General features: G+C 41.2%; 1 protein-coding gene across 1 annotated transcript in view; it reads right to left on the bottom strand.

The window, feature by feature from the left end:
• CIAO1 (cytosolic iron-sulfur assembly component 1) overlaps positions 1–21167 on the bottom strand; it is a 306797-nt gene that overhangs the window by 85567 nt on the left and 200063 nt on the right.

Below are 21167 nucleotides of genomic sequence, written 5' to 3'. Positions count from 1 at the left end.
CGACATGCAAATCCGTACACAGCCAATCTACAATTTCCATTTAGTTGTAAAAATGACTAGGTTGTTTAATTTGTATTTCTATACATTTCTTACCTTTATAAAATGACACAGGACTATAAATTGTGTAGCCTGGAAATGTGTTTGCATGTATGTAGCTGTACATCTAATTATTTGTATATTCTAGGTAAAACAGTTTACTTACCCAGTTAACAAATAAATCAATGAATAAAATATGCTGTCAAGAAAAGAACAGCATTTCCCCATCACACAGGAATGAAGCCCGGACTAGATCCTAGGTGACCTGTGCTTGACTACTGCATGGATGCTAGAGGGGGCAAGCTGGGGAGGAAGTGGCCAATGCCAGCTCACCCCTCCTGAGGATGGGGGAGAGTAGAAGTGGCTATGCCTCAATAACGAAGCCTACATATAGGTAGATGACAGCCAATGGATGAGTCTGGGCAGCCTTCCACTACTCAAGTAATGCAAGGGCCTCTGAGTCAGGAAGGCAGATGTGTCTAACAAATGTCTCTCACCAACGTCTTTCAGTCTGGAATCCCTATAGACCTCTAATATGTGAAACCATGATGTCTGGAAACATGGAGAATCTGCATTCAGCAATTCTGCAAGTGTGGATTTGATCATGAGTTGCACAACATTCAAAAGTAGACAGAATGCATTAAACCTATGACTACAGGAGAAGCTCATTTATTGCCTACACCATCATCCCTCATGCTACATTTAAAAAGACAAAACCTCCTTACTAAGCATTTTAAAAGGAAACATTTCTACACTTAGTGGGCCCTATATACACAAAACCAGGGGTTTCCTTTTCTAATGAAACACTGACAACTTATTGAATGGTTCATATTTTAATTTCAGTCTCCCCTTCTGGTCCCTCAAAGACATAGCATGCCAGTGTCAAGAAAAAAAAAGTTAACAAAAAAAGGCAAGATGGATATGTGGTGCAGAACAATGAAGCCCAACCTGTCATCAAGACAACATAGGATCAGTAAGTAGCCAACAGCAGCTCGCCCATCCTGTGGAAAAGGAGACAGCCTGACCCACTGTATAACTAGATGCCCAGCATAGACATGTTTTGTACTGTGCAGAAGCAGCATTAGGACAGAGACATGTGCACCCAACAAGCCACAGTTTCTCACACAGTTGCATTTTGATGCATGCACAAGTCATTGGGGTAGTGCTGTGGGATCCGCAGACATCAGGCTGCCAAGGAGCAAGGGCTAAAGAAAATAACTCTGATGGCTGCCTGTGTGATGATCCACCAGTGGACCAGTAATCAAAGAGCCTCAATCCTCACCACTGGTACCAGTGGGGAACACACACTGGGAGGATGTCAAGTACACACAGTATTTCCAGATGCAGCTCTCTGCATCAACTGCAATTTCCTTTAAGAGCACACACAGACCACAGTCAGTCCAGGGCTGGTTTCTCCCTCTTTCTCCAGATCCCCAATAAGACTCCCCACTGGTACAGCTATAGAGTTCAGATATCAGCTGAATGCCCAAGCCAAGACCTCCAGCACCCTCTCTGTCCAACCAGTGCTTCATGTCCTGCCCAAGTAGCTGACACACACACTCTTTGAGGTTTGATTTACACACACCTGGGAAAAGTTTGCACATCTTTAGTAGCTATGCCCCCTTTTGCCCAGACTATAAGGTAGTTATCACTGCCACCAGCCAACTCCTTATCAGCTACTCTAAAGGCCCTTAACAAAGGGTGTCCAATCTTACTGTATAATATTAGCATTATTACTATTAATACAAATGGTAGTTTGACCAAAAGCAAGACTACTAGGAGTGGTCTGCACAGTGTCACCAAACATATATGCAAGTACTCCAGGAGCTTAATTAAGTCTCACAAATATCAGCCTCAAAGATATGTTTAAATGTTGTTTGTCTTTCAGCTTTTCCCGGTAAGGGGTCGCCACAGCAGAACTCTGGTCCGCTAATGATTGGCAGTAGATTTTTACGAAATGCCAAGGTGCCAGCTCGACACCCAACCTTCAACTAAGGCACGCCCATTTACGCATGCATGTCTTTTCGAATGCTACCCAACCGCGGGGAGGACATGCAGACAACACAGAAGGCACTCCCAAGCCCAGCCGCGAATTGAACGGGAGAACCTCTTGCTGTGAGGTAACAACACTACAGCTGTACCACCGCGGCATATATATATATATAAAGATATGCTTAAATATATTTAATAATTAATAAAAGAACAAGAAAATACTCAGTAAATCATCACAGTACCTTCAGAATTCAAAATCACAGGAAATATTTAAAACAACATCACAGGGCAGTTTCAAATAAAGAAAGAAAAATATCTAAAGTAAGCTTTGCTATATTCATGAATATATCTAAGAGAACTATACTGCTCCCTAGAAACTTACTTCATCAGAGCAAGGCAGATGTGTGTTGAATTTTTCCTGTTGTTGTCAGGTCCAAGACAGAATACAGAATGCACTGTCTTTCTCAGAGAGTTCTCAAATTAATATCTCAAATATCACTGCTGGGGTAGCTTACAGAATGACATAATTTCTTGTCATCTGACTCTGTCCCAGGTAAAATCCCCACTGCTGGAAACTGGCAGTATTTAGCATCTACTCGTGAAAACACACAGACCTCAGATCTTTGGCAGATGCTGGAAGTCATAAAACAATTACATTCCTTCACATTTCAAGACTAGCAATTATTTCACCCTAGAGACAATACAGAAAGCTCCCTAGTTTTAGACATTGTGTCTCCTTGCTGCACTGAAACTGAAAGGTACCATCCTTTATGGAGTAGCCATAAAGTAATTTAATTTAAGTTATCTTCATTCAATTTCAGTTATCTTTCTGAAGTTAACCTCCTGTATTCCAGTTTCCACTGTTAAAATATATACATTTAAACAGTTACAATAGTGCATGTACATTTCTGTTCTTTATCAGTAGTGCACACTGTAATTACATTTTAAGTACAAGCACTTTATAAAGTACATTTTTCAACACACATTTGTATAAACATGGCATACAGTTTTAACACAGTTGTAACACAAGCATCTTACACAAATCATTTCAATATTCACCAATAACATAATTATTTACAAAATTTCAGCTAGCTACGTTGGCAGTAATCTCCCTTTGTCACAGCCTGAATGAAGCTTCCCATGACTGTCTCATCCATAAAGGAATTCATGGGCCAGTCCAGGCACAAAACGGTCAACAGCTGGCAGGTAATGGGGAGAAAAAGATTCAGTGTCCAAGCAGCAAGTCATTTTAAACACTGTACTGCAGATGCCACATCACAATTTTTTCTTGCTCTCCATTTACAGACAGTAAATTGTTTCATTTATTTATTTTTTTTTGCAAAAAGCAGCTCTTGTAGCCCTAGCACCCACTACTAATACAGCCTAACTCTTAAGTTCCTACAACTGGAGAATAAATGAACATTTGGTTTTCCTAGTCAAACAAATATTTCCTTACATCCCAGCAACAGCAGTTTAACACTACAGTTGTAATATTTAATTTGCAAGGAGTGCAGTAGGGTGCAAAGGGACTTGTCCCATTTGAAACAACTGTGTGTGAGTTATAAGCTTTACAGACTGGTACGTTACATGAACTGTTTTCTGCCATTTGGTCTTTGTGCGTGGTTACTAGCATTTTTTTTGACAGATCTTTATTAAATACTTACACTGTAGAAAATGACACAGGCACACATACAGTAACAGAAAAACTGCAGCAAACATTTTTTCATTTCCATTCATTACACAGAGTTTTTTTTTTTTTTACTAATTATTCACTCTAGCATTATATAAATTACTCGATTCATCGTTCCCTTAGACTCACTCCTCCCACTGAATATTATTTAGCATGTACTACTCCCACATATTCCATTTATTTATGTGCGGTTTGCTACTTTTCTTTTCTAAAGATCCTACCTCCACTGCTTTTATCTCTTTTATAAAATTCAGTGCATTAATTGTTTGCTTAGAATTTCCATTTTCTAGCAATTGCATTTCTGGTAGCCAATAGCATTAAACTTAATAAGGCCTTAACATGGCTGAGTAATTCATATCCTATATTCCAGCTCAAAAGAATCCCTCATCATTTTTGACAGACCACTCTGTACATAAATTAAAAATGAACCAACTCATTAAATTAAAAAAAAAAAAAATACACCATGTTCCCAGTTCCTTCACTCTCTGTTGCATCACACCTCCAGCATTTGCCATCTACCTAAATAACAATTCATTTAAGCTTGCTTGGGGCATAAAATACCTATGCAACACTTCTAAGCAAAAATCCTAAACCTAATGGCCTTTGCTGCATACTTTTGAACCACAAAGTTGTCCTCCTATTATTTTTGTGTATTGCCTTCCCGTTCTCTCTTCCTAATCATTTCGAATCTCCATTGGTTGATTTGTAGAGTTATCATGCAATATTTTATAAATCACACTAAATATCCATTTGTTTTAAATTTCTATTCCACAACAATTCCACACAAAATTCTGTCAGAGCTGATGTTACACTTACGACTCCCACAACCCTGTCTTCTGCCTATATTTATTAATCCCTGATAAAGAAAATAGTCTCTAATATAAAAACTAAAGGCTCTAGTTACATTTTTCACTACTTTTATTTTACTATTCATATCCATCAAGGGCTTCCAGCTTCACAATTTTACATTATCTTTTGTTTAGGCTCTTCCCACATATCCTTAGCTGCCATAATAGAATCCCTTTAAAACCGTACAACTAAATACTTCAGCTTATGTCCCCATAAATATTGGTACTGCAGTACCAATTGATGCATGGGTACATAGTTTATCTCTATAGCCTTTATTTTATCTTCATTAATTTTATATCCTGAAAAGACATGAAAGTGTCCCATGATGTTCCACACTGAAATATCCTTTTCTAGCTTTATCAAGTAAAATACAATATCACCTGCAAATAAAACTTGTTTCTCGATTACCATAGCTGCCATATCCTTGAATTTGTGAGTCCCCTATTTTCTTTGCCAATACCTCTAAAGATAAAGCCAATAACAAAGGGGAAACAGGATACCCCTACCTGGTTCTTCTGTTAGGTTCATAGGTGTTTACTAGGCTAACAACCACAAGGGCCTTTTTAAGTCTAGGCATGCATCCCAAATTTCTGACAAGTTCTTGTCCACTTGATAAATGTAAGCAGGGAAGCAGGGGACTGGGTAATCAACCATTTACAAACTGCCTGTGTCCATTAGAGATATAAATGCCAAACCAGGGGTGAATTTCCTGTGACCCATTCAACTGTCCAAGTTACACTTGAATTGGGTTAGAGAGGAGCTCTGCTTTACATGGATGGAGAGTCTCTTCCAGAGAATGGATAGTCTCTGGGATACATATCTATCTCTCCAGCAGGTCTTTTTTAATCATAGGCAAAGTTTAAGTCTTTAGAATGGGTAATTCTGGTGCTGTTTGTTTTGCGAATATGTAGGTGGTCCATCAGGGCAGGGTCTAACAATGGTTTGGATTCCAAGCAAACATATTCCCGCAACAGCCTGTAGGAGACAGAACACAGGGATAGGGCCTTGAGGCAGTCTGCAGAGGACATGTTACTTATGCCTTGCATTATTTTAGTGAGGAACTTCTGTGGACATTCCAGTTGCTGGATGTACCTGGTTACGTATACACCAAAGGGGGCATTGTACTCGATGACTGGAGATGAATATGTCAGTCAGTAGGGTTGCTATACCTTCTGGCTCAGTACAAATGTCTCCATTAACAATGAGCTCTGCAAATAATTGTGCAATGCCTTTGAGGCTGCGGACATAGCTAAAGAATACCCTGTGGTTGTCCTTGGCCTGGGTGGCCAAATTTACCTCAAATTTGACTTTGGTAGACTTTATTTGTCCTCGGAGTTGTTTGTTTAGTTTGACAAGACTGCTTTTATCCTGTTGGGTGCTACACCTCCTCATTTTTACCATGATTTTTTTCCTTCTGTTGGTGTTGTGAATCCACCAGGGTACCTTGTTGTTTTGAGTTAGTTCTGTCCTTCTTCCTGGTGGGTACAGCTGCCTCTATGCAGCTATTAACATGCTTCTATAGGGATTCTGTGAACAGTTCCATGTAGGAAATAGTGCTTTCAGGGTTTATGGGGTCTTGAAATTTTGCCAGGTTATCACTTAACAGAAGGAAGCTAGCCTTAGAATAGTTCCTGAATATTCCAGGGTTAGCTGGGGTTACAGGTTTTATTCTTACTTCAAAGGAGACCATTTTGTGGTCTGACCTTACCAGAGAAGACATTACACTAGGGGGTATGCATTCTTCTATTTTAGTGAGGAATGGATCCAGTACGTTTGCCCCTCTGGTCAGTGTATTGACAATCTGGTCCAGGGAGTTTAGGTTTACAAAATCAATGATCTCTGTGCCTGTACGTTTAATGTTGTATAATATGACTCCAGTTTAATAGTGGGGTAATTAAAGTCACCCATGAATATGGTACTGGGTTGGATGGTGAGTGTTTCCAGTAAGTTTAAATACATGTTATGAGTTTCCTGGGTCATACAGGGGTACCTACAGCTTGCAAGGAAGTAGTATGAGATTTTGCCTATGGTGATTTGAACTTGGATTAGCTCAAGTGCATTGTCCTGTCTGACCAGCCTTGAGGTATATATATTTCTGATGTAAATCGATACACCTCCACCTTTAGTCCCAGTCTGTGTGGTAGCTAGTCTAAATTCATGGAAGGCATTATAGCCTTGCACTGCCTTTGTGCCCTCCATGGCTTTAAAAACACGTCTCAGTGACTGCACAGACATCAACATTCTCTAGGGTGAGGAGAACTTGTAGGGAGTGAAGTTTTTTTATTTAGACTCCTAGCATTAAGCAGTAACACCTTTAGATTTTCTTGGTTTTGATTTGCCATGTCAAAAGTATTTTCAGTTTGGCATTGCCTAAAAAAGGCACTATGGGGGGAAAGACACTGTTTTAGTTAATATTCGAAAGCCCAGAGGGGAGAGGTGTACACTATCTATGGCAAAGCACTGTGTTCTGTTGACCATTTCCTTCCATGCTGACAAATATTGTACCCTCTTAGAATGACAACAGAAACTAAGCTAATTATTAAAGTCAGTCATCATCCGTCTGTATTTTGTGGCATCAGCCTTGAAGTAGGTAAAATGTTGCTCAGTGCCAGGCTCATACCAGCCTGGGACACATTCTGAAAACTCTGTGATTTCTATTCATAGAGTCTAGAGGGGTGCATCTGAGGTCATTTACACCCACATGGACTACGGCTGAGCCATACTAGTACTTGTGGTCTGAGTGAGTGCATAATGTGGTGGATTCTGGCCCTGATAAGCATCTAGCTGTGGTTGTCTCCTTCTTCATCCTGGTGACAGGGACATCAGTGTGTCTCACAATGGAGTCTCCAATGATCAGAATTTTGGTTTCTGTGGGCTTGCCTTATGGCCTCAGAAGTAGAGGCAACATGAGATGTGGCTCCATGCGTTGATGTGGGTGCTGTTTTGAAAGAGTGCATTTGGGGCTGCTGAGGGTATTTGTTATGAGTACTTTGTTTAGGAGGTCTGTGGGGTTTAGGAAGGTTACATTTAAGTGGCTCAGCATACGTGGATCTATGTGTCTGCTTTGAACTGTGTGTGACGGGTGCAGTTTGTGCTACTGACACTTGACTGACATTAAAGAGTGCTTTATGTGAGAGTTTTGCCTCCAATGACATTGTATAAATACATATCTCACATACCATATCAGTTTGTTTGAGTGTTAACTGGTTGTTAGTAAACATGAGGCAATTTATACATTGCCTCATGATGCCCATATCCACCAAGCTGGTAATGGATAGTGAGAAAGTTCACATCCATGGTAAATAGCCTTCTTTTACTGATTAAATGGTTGGAGTGAGAATATAAAGTAATATCACTGCAAACTAGTTGCTCTGTGTGCAACTAGGTATTGGTGAAGTTAGAAAGGTTGCTTTACAAGACAAATATCAACTCAAGGTGTCTGCATCTATACAGGGCACTGCCAAACACTTGAGAGGAAACTGATAAGTAGACCTTGATGATTTATGGATGAAGTATTTAGGGAGATATTCTGAAGTTATTTTAGACAGCAGCAAAGCAATCAGTACTTACTGAAAAAAAAAAAAAATTAGCTTTGTCAATAATGATGAAATGAGGCGATTCTCTCGAATGGCCACTGCAGCTACTGCTAGTGCTGGTCTCACAACAGCTTCATCCTGCTGGAATACAATGCTATTTTGCTTCTTCTCTCACCAGAAGCTAAACAGTAGCACCAATCCCAAAATGAGAAACAGACCACAAGCTCTTTGGTGATCAACAGTCTTGTCTCAGATGATCAAAAATAAACCTGCTGCGTTACTATCGGGCAGAACGTGGAATAGTTAAGCAATGTATATTCACGGCAAAAGAAATGCTGATGTGACCGTATACTCAAAAACCACTTTTTTATTATAAAAACAACAAAAGCATCCTAATTACATCCAAGGTTTAGCGCTTTCATCCAGATTTCATCAGAACCAAGCTACAGTCACATTTTCTGGCGTTTATAGATACATTTGCCTTTTTTAAAAAACTTTTGATACAAACAGGCTTAAAATATCAAATACTTCATGTTTATGCTTATTAAAATACTTCTAAACTAATTAATTAATTATGTATTACTAATATACTATTTAATAACTGTAATAAAAGTTTTAAAACACAAGAACCAATGTACAATATGTATATGAATACCAAAAATAATACATATACATTCCAAACAATCCATGACAACTTATGCTATATACTTTATGCATACTGTTATAAAACAATGTGTGTGTATATATATGTATCACCCTTACTGTACAGCTACGTGTTGTCAAACACTTGATACACAATATTGCCTCTGCTGTATCTCATACATCTGATGTGGACTCATTGTACACTATACATTGGTTTACCTATTTAATGTATATATTCCGATGCCTATTAACTAACCTTACCTAAGGGTTCCCTAACAATAAAAAAGGTTTCAGACTAATATATTCATTCAGCCCAGGATATGTGGTGGCATCTAACATTATTTGCCATTTACTTTCCAGGCATCCCAATTTTGCTTTCCAATTGCCTCTATCCAAAGTGCTGTCAACCTGATCTAATATAGCAAATGTAAAGATGTGATCCTTGCTGGTAGCATTCGTGTGTTTACTCAAGGCATTATTTTCATCTCCTTTTTTAACTTTATAATAATGCTCATAAATTCTGGTCTTTAACTTTCTTTCAGTTTTCCCTACATAATATACGTTGCATTTTTTACACCTAGCGAGGTATACAACACCTTGGCTATTACAGTTTCCCTCTTTGAATTTACATATACTGTGGATACTATTTTCCAAAACCACACTTTTTTCTTGATTGATATACTGGCACTGTCTGCATGCTCCACATTTCTTGGTCCCATTTATCCTATATGATTTTCCCCTCCATGCATTGGTACCTATTTCAGTCAGTCTTTTTAAATTCATTCCAGTTTTTAATGTTATATTGGGTCTTATACCAACTGTATTTCGTGCTTCTTCATCCAAATTGAAGATATACCAATGTCTACGTAGTATTTCCTTCACCACATTAGTGTATGGAGTGAACATTATAAACTCTTCTATTGTACACATTTTCTGTATTTTTTACTAACGCTACTTTCCCCAGTAGTGGTTCGTATTTCTTACCCCATTGTAATTTTACATAATTTGTCACATCTGTCAACATGCTATTAGGGTACCCCCTTTCTTTGAATAACTGGTAGATAGTCTCTATTTCTTGGTTCATGATTTCCCTAGTGGACGACATGCACTGTCCTTTAACAATATTCTTGAATGTATGTGGTGGGTGGTTACTTCCATACTGTATATAGTCGTTGGAGAAAGATGGTTTCCTATATAGTTGGGACACATATCCATATTCATCAGATCTAATGAAGGTGTCCAAATATGATATTCCCTTTCTTTCTACTGTATGTGTAAACCTCAAAAATTCCGTGGTGGAATTGATATATTGAATGAATACTGAGATGGTTTCCATGTTTCCTTTCCATACAATGAATATATCGTCCAAAAAACGAGTATACAGTAACATATGCTTGTAGTACTCACTTGTAAAAATGTACTGGTTTTCCCATTCAAGCATAACTAAGTTTGCATAAATGGGAGCACATGATGCTCCCATGGCAACCCCATTAGTTTGTCTGAATATCTCACCATTGAATTCAATATAATTGTGGTCCAATATAAGTTCCATGGTACTCATGATAAGTTGAATTTTGTCCCATGTACAGTCAGAATATTTCCTTAAGCTGTTACAGAAATATTCTAGTCCTACATCCTTAGGTATACATGAAAATAGGTCCTTTACATCCACCGTGATGAAAACAATGTCAGTGTCCCATACATCTTGATTTAATTTGTTCAAAAACTGCCAGGAATCTTTAATCAAATGGGGGACCTTCTGATAGATGTGCTTTGTCCATTCATCCACCAAAACACCCAAATTGAAAGTTTTAGACTTGGAAGCTGATATAATTGGTCTGTATGGGGGATTCTGTATGTCTTTATGGATCTTTGGTATACCTATAATGTGTCCTAGAATAGGATGTTCATTTCTGAGAAATTGATCCACTTCCTCCGTAATTCTACTGTCCAACATGAACTCTTCTATAACCAAGTCTATCTTCCTATAACCAATATTGATTTGGTTTCGTGAGATCAATTCATAGTTCCCCGAATTTGTCAAGATGTCATAAAGTTTATTTTGATAATCACTTGTATGAATGTTACTGTATACTCGTTTTTTGGACGATATATTCATTGTATGGAAAGGAAACATGGAAACCATCTCAGTATTCATTCAATATATCAATTCCACCACGGAATTTTTGAGTTTTACACATACAGTAGAAAGAAAGGGAATATCATATTTGGACACCTTCATTAGATCTGATGAATATGGATATGTGTCCCAACTATATAGGAAACCATCTTTCTCCAACGACTATATACAGTATGGAAGTAACCACCCACCACATACATTCAAGAATATTGTTAAAGGACAGTGCGTACGCGGGCTGGCGCATGATAAGATCCACTAGGGAAATCATGAACCAAGAAATAGAGACTATCTACCAGTTATTCAAAGAAAGGGGGTACCCTAATAGCATGTTGACAGATGTGACAAATTATGTAAAATTACAATGGGGTAAGAAATACGAACCACTACTGGGGAAAGTAGCGTTAGTAAAAAATACAAAAAATGTGTACAATAGAAGAGTTTGCGTAATAATGTTCAATCCATACACTAATGTGGTGAAGGAAATACTACGTAGACATTGGTATATCTTCAATTTGGATGAAGAAGCACGAAATACAGTTGGTATAAGACCCAATATAACATTAAAAACTGGAATGAATTTAAAAAGACTAACTGAAATAGGTACCAATGCATGGAGGGGAAAATCATATAGGATAAATGGGACCAAGAAATGTGGAGCATGCAGACAGTGTCAGTATATCAACCAAGAAAAGTGTGGTTTTGGAAAATAGTATCCACAGTGTATGTAAATTCAAAGAGGGAAACTGTAATAGCCAAGGTGTTGTATACGCTAGGTGTAAAAATGCAACGATATTATGTAGGGAAAACTGAAAGAAAGTTAAAGACCAGAATTTATGAGCATTATTATAAAGTTAAAAAGGAGATGAAAATAATGCCTTGAGTAAACACGAATGCTACCAGCAAGGATCACATCTTTACATTTGCTATATTAGATCAGGTTGACAGCACTTTGGATAGAGGCAATTGGAAAGCAAAATTGGGATGCCTGGAAAGTAAATGGCAAATAATGTTAGATGCCACCACTTATCCTGGGCTGAATGAATATATTAGTCTGAAACCTTTTTTATTGTTAGGGAACCCTTAGGAAAGGTTAGTTAATAGGCATCGGAATATATACATTAAATAGGTAAACCAATGTATAGTGTACAATGAGTCCACATCAGATGTTTGAGATACAGCAGAGGCAATATTGTGTATCAAGTGTTTGACAACACGTAGCTGTACAATAAGGTTGATATATATATACACACACATTGTTTTATAACAGTATGCATAAAGTATATAGCATAAGTTGTCATGGATTGTTTGGAATGTATATGTATTATTTTTGGTATTCATATACATATTGTACATTGGTTCTTGTGTTTTAAAACTTTTATTACAGTTATTAAATAGTATATTAGTAATACATAATTAATTAATTAGTTTAGAAGTATTTTAATAAGCATAAACATGAAGTATTTGATATTTTAAGCCTGTTTGTATCAAAAGTTTTTTAAAAAAGGCGCCAAAATGTATCTATAAACGTCAGAAAATGTGACTGTAGCTTGGTTCTGATGAAATACAGATGAAAGCGCTAAACCTTGGATGTAATTAGGATGCTTTTGTTGTTTTTATAATAAAAAGTGGTTTCATCAGCATTTCTTTTGCCGTGAATATACATTGCTTAACTATTCCACGTTCTGCGAAAGCGAGCACGGATTGGTATTTTTGAGCTGGTTGTTGAGGCTTTTTTTGTGTTATTGTCTCAGATGATGCAAGGGTCTGTAGGCTTGATGTGGCCTTTTACTTGTAGATCTTCTGAACAGCAACCAGGCCAAGCAGGAAAGTCCAACACAGACACTCACTGCCCAATCAGAAACTGTCAGGAAATAATGCACTTTGCTTCTTTTGTCAACAGGAGCAAACTATAACCAAAAATTCCAAACTGGCACCTATGAATCACTTATTAGGCTTTCTGGTAATCAGCAGTCTCCAGGAAATAAATGTTCCTATGCTCCTTCTCTGTGGTCTCTTTCCTAGCTTAATATGCAATTAAAAGCAGAATACAAGTAAAACAGTGTAAGAAAAATAAATCTCAACATACAAAAAAGAAGAAAGCACAGCTTGTTGAAGAAGTTAACATCTACTTTACTTTTTGCCACTGTCCATTCACATATCTGCCTAATTCATTGTATTATTCATTTAGGGGAAAGCAAACACTACCATTGTCCTATTCACAAAATCCAAGCTGACACAATAAATGCCTTCTTTGCATGAAGACCCACCAACGCCAAAAACAAGGGTGCTTTCCTTGTTCTAATATCAAATGTTTGCCTCCCCTTCATAAAACTACACTTGATCCATATCTATCAGTGCTGGCAATAGCTTTTCCATTCTCTTAGCTTGCATGCACATAAACACTTTATCACTTAATCATGGTTTAAAAGTGAAATACATGTATATGAAGCTGGATCTGAAGGGTCTTCACCATCTTTAGGTAATTAGGTAATAAAGCCACCATTAGCTTTCGTCCAAGAAATTGGCACAATCCCCTCCCCTTTGTAAAATACTGTTATTTAAAACCTTCCAGATCTTTACTAATTTCTTCCCTCTCAATTTCAAAACTTCCAAATATGTACTCACTATGTTTCTAAAGACTTCACTGTAGCTTTATTATATATCATAGTTTTCATCTCATCTCTTCCTGTCTTAGCTACTACTGTTAAGAATCATCTATCTCAAACCTGGGCATAATTACATTTTATAAAAATATTTCCATTTATTCCTTTTATTGGTTTCCACATTCCCCTGTTTTATACAATTTTTATACAACAATGTTCAAAATATTTCTAATATCTCTGTTGGACATTAGCTATTTTTCTTGTTACAGGGTCTGTAAGTCCATTTTACTTTCTGATGCCCAAGTAATTCTGCTTAAACTCTTTGTGCTCTGGACTTACTAAAAAAATTGTTTAACAGAAACCTTTCTAAAGTCAAACATATTATCCAAATACTGTTACATTATATGCATTAATGTACCAAGATTGCTGGAGAAGTTAACTACTTGTATAACCTATTCACTTCCCACACTTTCAAAATTAATTTTTCAATTAACTACTTGCCAATGTACTTTTAAGCATTAGGTACACTGCACCTTGTACAATTAACTTAGTGTTCAGATGTCTAGCGGTTAACTGCCTGCACCTGTAAATTTCTCACCGCCAAGTTATCAATAAAAAAACACAGCTACTGATTTTGAAGGTGCATAGAAGAATCTTTTTTTTTTTAAATTTTCACCAAAGCACATTGTTCAGTCCTCTCATGATTAACTGCTTCACATACAGACTTCTTGTCTCCCAGTGAAAGCCTTTGATAATGGAAAAAATATTTGAGTTTGCAAGCACAAGAAACTACTACTATTTCCCATGCATTTCATCATCTTATTTTTAAACCTATTTTTTTAAAGTAAAAACATATCTATTGCTTAAAGCAAGGATATTAGTCTTGATGGCCACCTAAATAGAAACAGCAGAAATTATTACCTGAATTCTACATGTAGTCTGATCAATATATTTTTTTTTCATTTCCCATCCCTGAAGACTAAGATCACAAGGTTATATTAACTTTAACTTGCTTCTATCTAGCCTTTCCTAACTTGTTAAAATGTAAAGGCTGGGTAAATTACATCTACGAAAAAAGTACATTCTTACTTTAATCATCTTTAACACATACAGCAGTCAGTGATAAGACTCTCCTACCTCACATTTAAAATACTCCTGACTACACATTGCATAAACCTGCTTTGCATGCAATTCACATCATTAAAATGTTTATACAAACATTAGTAAGAATAAAAAATATTTTACTTACAGTTACCTCTTCACTGCCTTCTTAACATTAATGGCATAAAGTGGGGTATATGCTTTACAGTTCAACCACCAGTTTAATACACTCAACAAAATTCCAGTCTTTCTAAGACACTTCTTGCAAAACTTTTAGTTATGTACTTAAATAACTTCGGATGTATGGGATCCATCTCGCCTACATTCATAACTGATGGGTTTGGAGCCGATCCATCGGCTCCGACTCGGCCACTATATACTAGAATGAAGTCTCTAATTGGCTGGGCTACCCCTTATCCCAGAATGCACCACGCCTGCTTCCCCAGATCTTGTTTGTTCGCTTTCATACCTACATCCAGACACAGAGACATACCAGCAACTGTAACAAACTAAAGTCCTTCAAGAGAAAAACTCAGTAAGTAGCAACATTCCCTCTAAATCCAATGGGAAGGGGGAAGGAGGGTGGGTACGTATGAATGTAGGCGAGATGGATCCCATACATCCGAAGTTATGGTAAGTACATAACTAAAAGATGTAATGGGATCCTATCTCGCCTACATTCATAACTGATGGGACAGCGTCCCTAGCACCTAAATCCTGGGTGGCTCATTGGAAAACACTCCTGAGAACTGTGGAACCAAAGGAAGCTCTACCTCGAGAAGCCACATCTATCTTGTAATGAGAAATGAAGGTGTGTGGAGAAGTCCAGGTAGCGGCCGCACAGATATTATCTATCGATAATTTGGAGTGGAATGCTACAGAAGTAGCCATTGCCCTGGTAGAATGAGCCCTGACTGGGAAGGGTAGCTCTTTGCTGGACCGTGAATAAATGAAGGAGATGCAATCTTTAATCCATTTGGCTATGGTGGTTTTAGCCACCGGTTGACCCAACCTATTTTCCACAAAGGACACAAACAGCTGATCTGACCTTCGTGTCTGATTGGTCCTACTTAAATAAAAACGCAGTTGTCTGTGAACATCCAACTGATGGAAAATATATTCTGTGCTATTGGAGAATTTGGGAAAAAACACAGGGAGCTCCAAGGATTGTTGAATGCATAAGGGGGATGCTACCTTGGGCAAGAAAGAGGGATTTAACTTGAGGGACACTCTGTCTTTGTGAAAAGTCAAATAGGGAGGATTAGAACAGAGAGCCTGAAGCTCTGAGACCCACTTGGCAGAGGTTACTGCCACCAAAAAGGCGGTTTTCCAAGATAGAAATTTTATATCACAAGTAGCTGCTGGTTCAAAGGGGCGGGCAGTTGAAGCTAGAACCATATTCAGGTCCCAAGGGGGCACAGGATGGCTATTGGGGGCCGAAGGAGCCACGCTCCTTTAAGGAAAGATTTGCAAAGCCTGTTTGCCATTAAGGAAGGCTCAAAGGAGACATGAAAATTAGAGATAGCCGCCAGTTGGACTTTAATTGTGGAAACTGAAGAGCCCAAATAAAACAAAGAAGCCAGGAATTTTAAAACCTGAGGTACTGGGGTGGTAAGGGGATCTATACCTTGCTGCTGGGCCCAAAGAGCAAACCTCTTCCATTTGCTGGAATACAGTTTAATAGTGGAAGGTTTGTGAGAAGAGGACAAAATGTGGATGACGTCTGGAGAAAGAGAGTTATCTCTGACTAAGGTTGGAAGTGGAGTAACCAAGCGGCCAACCTCAAGGACCTGAGGGATGGGTGAGACTGTCCCAACTGATGAGTTAACAGGTCGGGCACCAGGACCAGAAACCATGGGCCTTCTACCGCATACCTCAGAAGGAAGGGAAACCAAACCTGACGAGGCCAGTGTGGAGCGATCAAAATCATGTCGCTTCCTAGATAAATCGCCTTTTGTATCACCTTCGGGAGAAGGGGAACCGGAGGGAAGGCGTAAAGTAGACCGGGGGGGCCAACTGTGAGCGTCACTGGGAATCTGCCCCTGAGAGGGAGTCAGAGTGAAGAACTCCCTGCATTTCGCATTGTGAGGGCTGGCGAACAAGTCGCAACAAGGGAAGCCCCACTTGGCGAAGATGTTTGCAGCCACCCTGTCGTTGAGGGACCACTCGTGGGGCAACAGGAAAGTCCTGCTCAGCCTGTCTGCAATCACATTGGATTTCCCCGGAATGTGCGTTGCCACTAGGAAACGCTGGGTAGCAATCGCCCAATGCCACACTCTCATGGCCTCTCGGCAAAGAGAGTAGGACCTGGTTCCGCCTTGCTTGTTTATGTACCGTACTACCGACATGTTGTTGGATAGAATCGCAATAGTACCCCGGGGAAGAGCATGATGAAGTGCTTTCAACGCCAGTAGCACCGCTCTCATTTCCAGGATATTGATATGTAAGTGCATTTCGTGAACCTGCCAAGTGCCTTGGACAGACCTGTCCAGATAATGACCCCCCACCCTATCTGGGAGGCGTCCGTGGTCACCGTGGCGACGGGAGGCTGAAGGTCAAAGGGTCGCCCCTGGTCCAGGTTGGACCGAAGCAGCCACCAACGTAGGTCCTGATGGCAAATTTCCGTAATCTGGACCAAATGGTTCAAGGGGAGTTCCTGAAAGGTCCATTGAACCGACAGTAGCCACTGCAGCACCCGCATGTGCAGCCTGGCTAAGGGGACTAGAAGAATAGTCGAGGCCATCGTGCCCAATAACTGCAGAATCAGTCTGGCCTGAACTCGTGATCTGGGTAACAAGGTTTGAACCTGAGACTGCAGGACCTGAATCCTTTCTACCGGCAAGAATGCCCGCATTCTTCTTGTGTCTAACTCTGCGCCTATAAAGGTAATACGCTGAGACGGCTGCAGCACAGATTTTCCCCAATTGAACATGATTCCTAGTGAATGGCCCAAACTGACTGTGGTCATAAGCGCCCAAACTAATAGATGCTTGGAGGTGGCAGTAAGGAGCCAGTCATCTAGATAGGGAAACACTTGGAATCCTAGACTTCTCAAGTGAGCTATCACTACTGCCAGACACTTGGTGAACACCCTGGGGGCTGTGGTAAGACCAAAGGGCAGTGCTCGGAACTGGAAATGACTGGCCCCCAAGCGGAAGCGTAAATGACTCCTGGACTCTTGACTTATCAGAATGTGATAGTAAGCGTCCTTGAGATCTATGGAGCACATCCAGACATCCTTCTCCAATAACGGGAGAATGGACTGCAGGGTGACCATTCGGAATTTGGATTTTTTTTACAAAGCGATTCAATGATCTGAGGTCCAAAATGGGCCTTAAGTCCCCTGTCTTTTTTGGCACCAAAAATAGTCTTGAGTAAGTTCCTGATCCGATCTGGTCGGCGAGGACAGGCTGGATGACTCCTTTTCTTAGCAGCTTTGAAACCTCGACCGCTGCTTGATCCCGCTGACTGGGTGGCACATCCGGTATTTTCCTGATAGGAAGAGGGGGGATCTTGATGAAAGGGATGAGATAGCCTCCAGTTATGGTCCGGAGCACCCACTGATCCTTGGTGACAGATTCCCAAGCCTGCGGGTGTTCCGCAAAGCGACCCCCGACTGGCTCCGGAGATGCGCAGTCAGGCCACGTCTCAGGGACGATGAGCGTAGGATGGACCACAAAAGGAATCGCGGTCTCCAGAGTTACGGGGGCCTCTGCCGCCTCTGGGGCGGCGTCTTCCTAAATCCCCCCCCACCTCTAGAGGGGGGATCACTCGGTGGAGTAGGGAAAGACCTTTGAGATTTTCTGAACCACATTTTCCCTCCTCTCTGGGCCTTGGGTTAAGGTCTAGAGGGAGCGGAAAAACGGGCCCCCACAGCAGTCAAGGTCTTGCCCTCCTGCTCGCACCGAGTCAGTGTGTCCTTCATCTTGGGTCCAAACAGGGAGTACCCATCAAAGGGGGCATCGGCAAAGGAAGACTTAAAGGCCTCCGCAAAGGGACACAAGCATAACCAGGTGTGTCTTCTAAGAGCCACGCCTGTTCCCGCTGCTCTACTCGCCCCTTCGGCCGCATATGATATGAGCCTCATGGACGAGTTGACTATCGAAGATAGGGTAGTCATCTGGGCACCAACAGTTTGGGCTAACGCCTCAGGAAGATTACTCGTAAGAGACTCACCTAACTCTTTGAGGAGGTCCCTTTGGAGCCTGGTAAAATGACAAAGATAATTCAGTGACCGCAGGGTAAAGGCCGCTGAAGAAAGGATACGCTTCCCGTACCTATCCATGCTCCTAGAATCCTTATTAGGAGGGTGAATAGACGTTGAAGCCTCTGCCACGTCCTGCTGAGTGGCAGATGCCACCACCATCGCATCTACTGCAACTCCTTTAGTCAAAAATTCCTTTTGAGGAGGGGCTGAGAGGAACTTGTTAGGCCTGGCAGGCACCGGTTCCACAGTGTCAGGGTGTTCCCACACCCTTCGAGAAACTAAATCTAGTAATTCATCGAAGGATGGAGACACCCAGGAGGCAGAGGGCTGGGCCCCAAAAGCCTTGAGGAAGACTGACTCCTCTGCAGAAGGGGTTTTGGACTGCCAATTGCCTCTCTGTCTCAGGATCTCGAGGATATCTGAGAATGAGACGTCATCTGAGGACGATTTTGGGGACCCCTCCGCATCATCGAGGTCAGTATCTGATGTGATAGACTCATCCTGGGAGTCAATGTGCTTCCTCTTGCACAATTTTTTTCTTGGGAGGTTCATCTGAAGCGGATTCCGAAGGACCTCCCGGGAGAAGGGAACCCCCCAAGGGGGTATCCTCAGGCCCTGGGGCCCCACTGTCGTGGGAATGAAGCACACCAGAAGCACCAGTTCCCAAGTCTAGGGACGGTGAGGTAGAGACTTGCTGAGCCGGCAAGGACATGGCCAGCGCACTCCTCATGGCCTCAAAAGCAGGACCTCCAGACTCTACGGAGGACACCGGCTGAGAGACCACGACGGTACCGGGAATCCCTGCGGCCGATGCTCCGAGGGGAAGACTAGGCACTGAAGCTACCAGTTCCAAAGTGTTCCCCTCGGCCCCGACAGAGGAAGTCCCGGTACTGAACCCTGACGCTGAGGACAGGGTAGGAATGATGGTCGGAACAGAGAAGCTCTGAGGGAGTCTCGGTTCCGACTGGACAACTCTGCTCCGCTCTGCCATCACCAACTCCAACGGCTCCGCGGAGGTTGGAGGAGGAATCAGATGCGAAGTGGGGGTCGGCTCCGGAGCAGAGTGGGCTGGAGCCGAGACCATTTTTGCAAAAACTGGGGACTGGAAAAGCCTCTGGATAACTTTGTCCAAATCTGAGTCTGACAACCTGGAGGATTTAGAGGAAATAGATGGGGGCCGAGATGACTTCTCTCTCTGCTCCGATAGACCAGGGGACTGGCTCCGAAATGGCTCCAACACCATCGGCACCGGATCTGGAACCGTATGAATAAGCATCGGCGCCGAAGGGGACTTCGGGGCCGGGGGGGGGGAGAGTCTGAGCTGCACACCTCCAACAGCTCTGAGACCAAAGGAGCCGAAGCAGGTGATTTGCCTCTCGATCCCCCAACCTGCGGCTCCGACACCAATGGAGCAGAGGAAAGAGTTATCGAGGCAGACCCTTCCACCCGAGGCTCCGAAGCCATTGGAGCCGAGGAAGAAGAGGTCGACCTATGCTTCTTGGAAGTCGGTTCCGACGGACTGGTCGGAGCCGACGACCTTTTCTTTTTAGAAGCTGGAGAGGAAGGAGAAGCCAAAGCTTCCTCAAAGGAGGGCTTAATAAGGCCCTTAAGGATCAATTTATTTTTTCGTTCTTGAAAGACCCTAGAGGAAAAAGCATGACAAACACTACATGTTTCCTGCAAATGTTTCGGTGCTAAACAATATACGCAAACAGCATGGCTATCAGTAAGAGACATTTTGTAGTTGCACTTGGTGCACTTTTTAAAACCAGACTTCTGCTCTTTCGACATCCTATCACACAACTATTTCCCACAACGAAAAGCAAACCTTAAAGTAGGGCACGAGCCCTTTGACTCAAAACGGGACTGGCCCGAGATACAGAACACAAAACGGGCAGAAGCCCTCTAACTTAAAACGGGCTAGCCCGATAAATCAGGACGTACAGTAGAGACAAAATCAACACACCCACACACAAATAAGGGCAAGGGCCCTCTAACTTAAACGGGCCTTGCCCGGTATGTAGAAAAAATACCAACAACCAATCACCCCAAAACAGGTTCACACACACACGTAAGCTGTTAAAACAGCTGTTTGTTAAATTTGTGAAGAAAACCCTAGGTCAAAAGACCAAAAAGTAATAAAAAAAAAAACACTTAGCTCCAGCCAAATCGAGACCACGTCTAACTTCAAAAGCGGCAAAACGAGATCTGGGGAAGCAGGCGTGGTACATTCTGGGATAAGGGGTAGCCCAGCCAATTAGAGACTTTGTTCTAGTATATAGTGGCCGAGTCGGAGCCGATGGATCGGCTCCGAACCCATCAGTTATGAATGTAGGCGAGATAGGATCCCATTACATCCACATTTCAACAA

This window comes from Protopterus annectens, chromosome 9.part0 (genome assembly GCF_019279795.1).
Source record: "Protopterus annectens isolate FY-2018-M chromosome 9.part0, PAN1.0, whole genome shotgun sequence".
In the NCBI taxonomy this organism is placed as follows: domain Eukaryota; kingdom Metazoa; phylum Chordata; order Ceratodontiformes; family Protopteridae; genus Protopterus; species Protopterus annectens.
The sequence above is the reverse complement of the archived record's forward strand: the minus strand, read 5'-3'. Positions and strand labels throughout refer to the sequence as shown.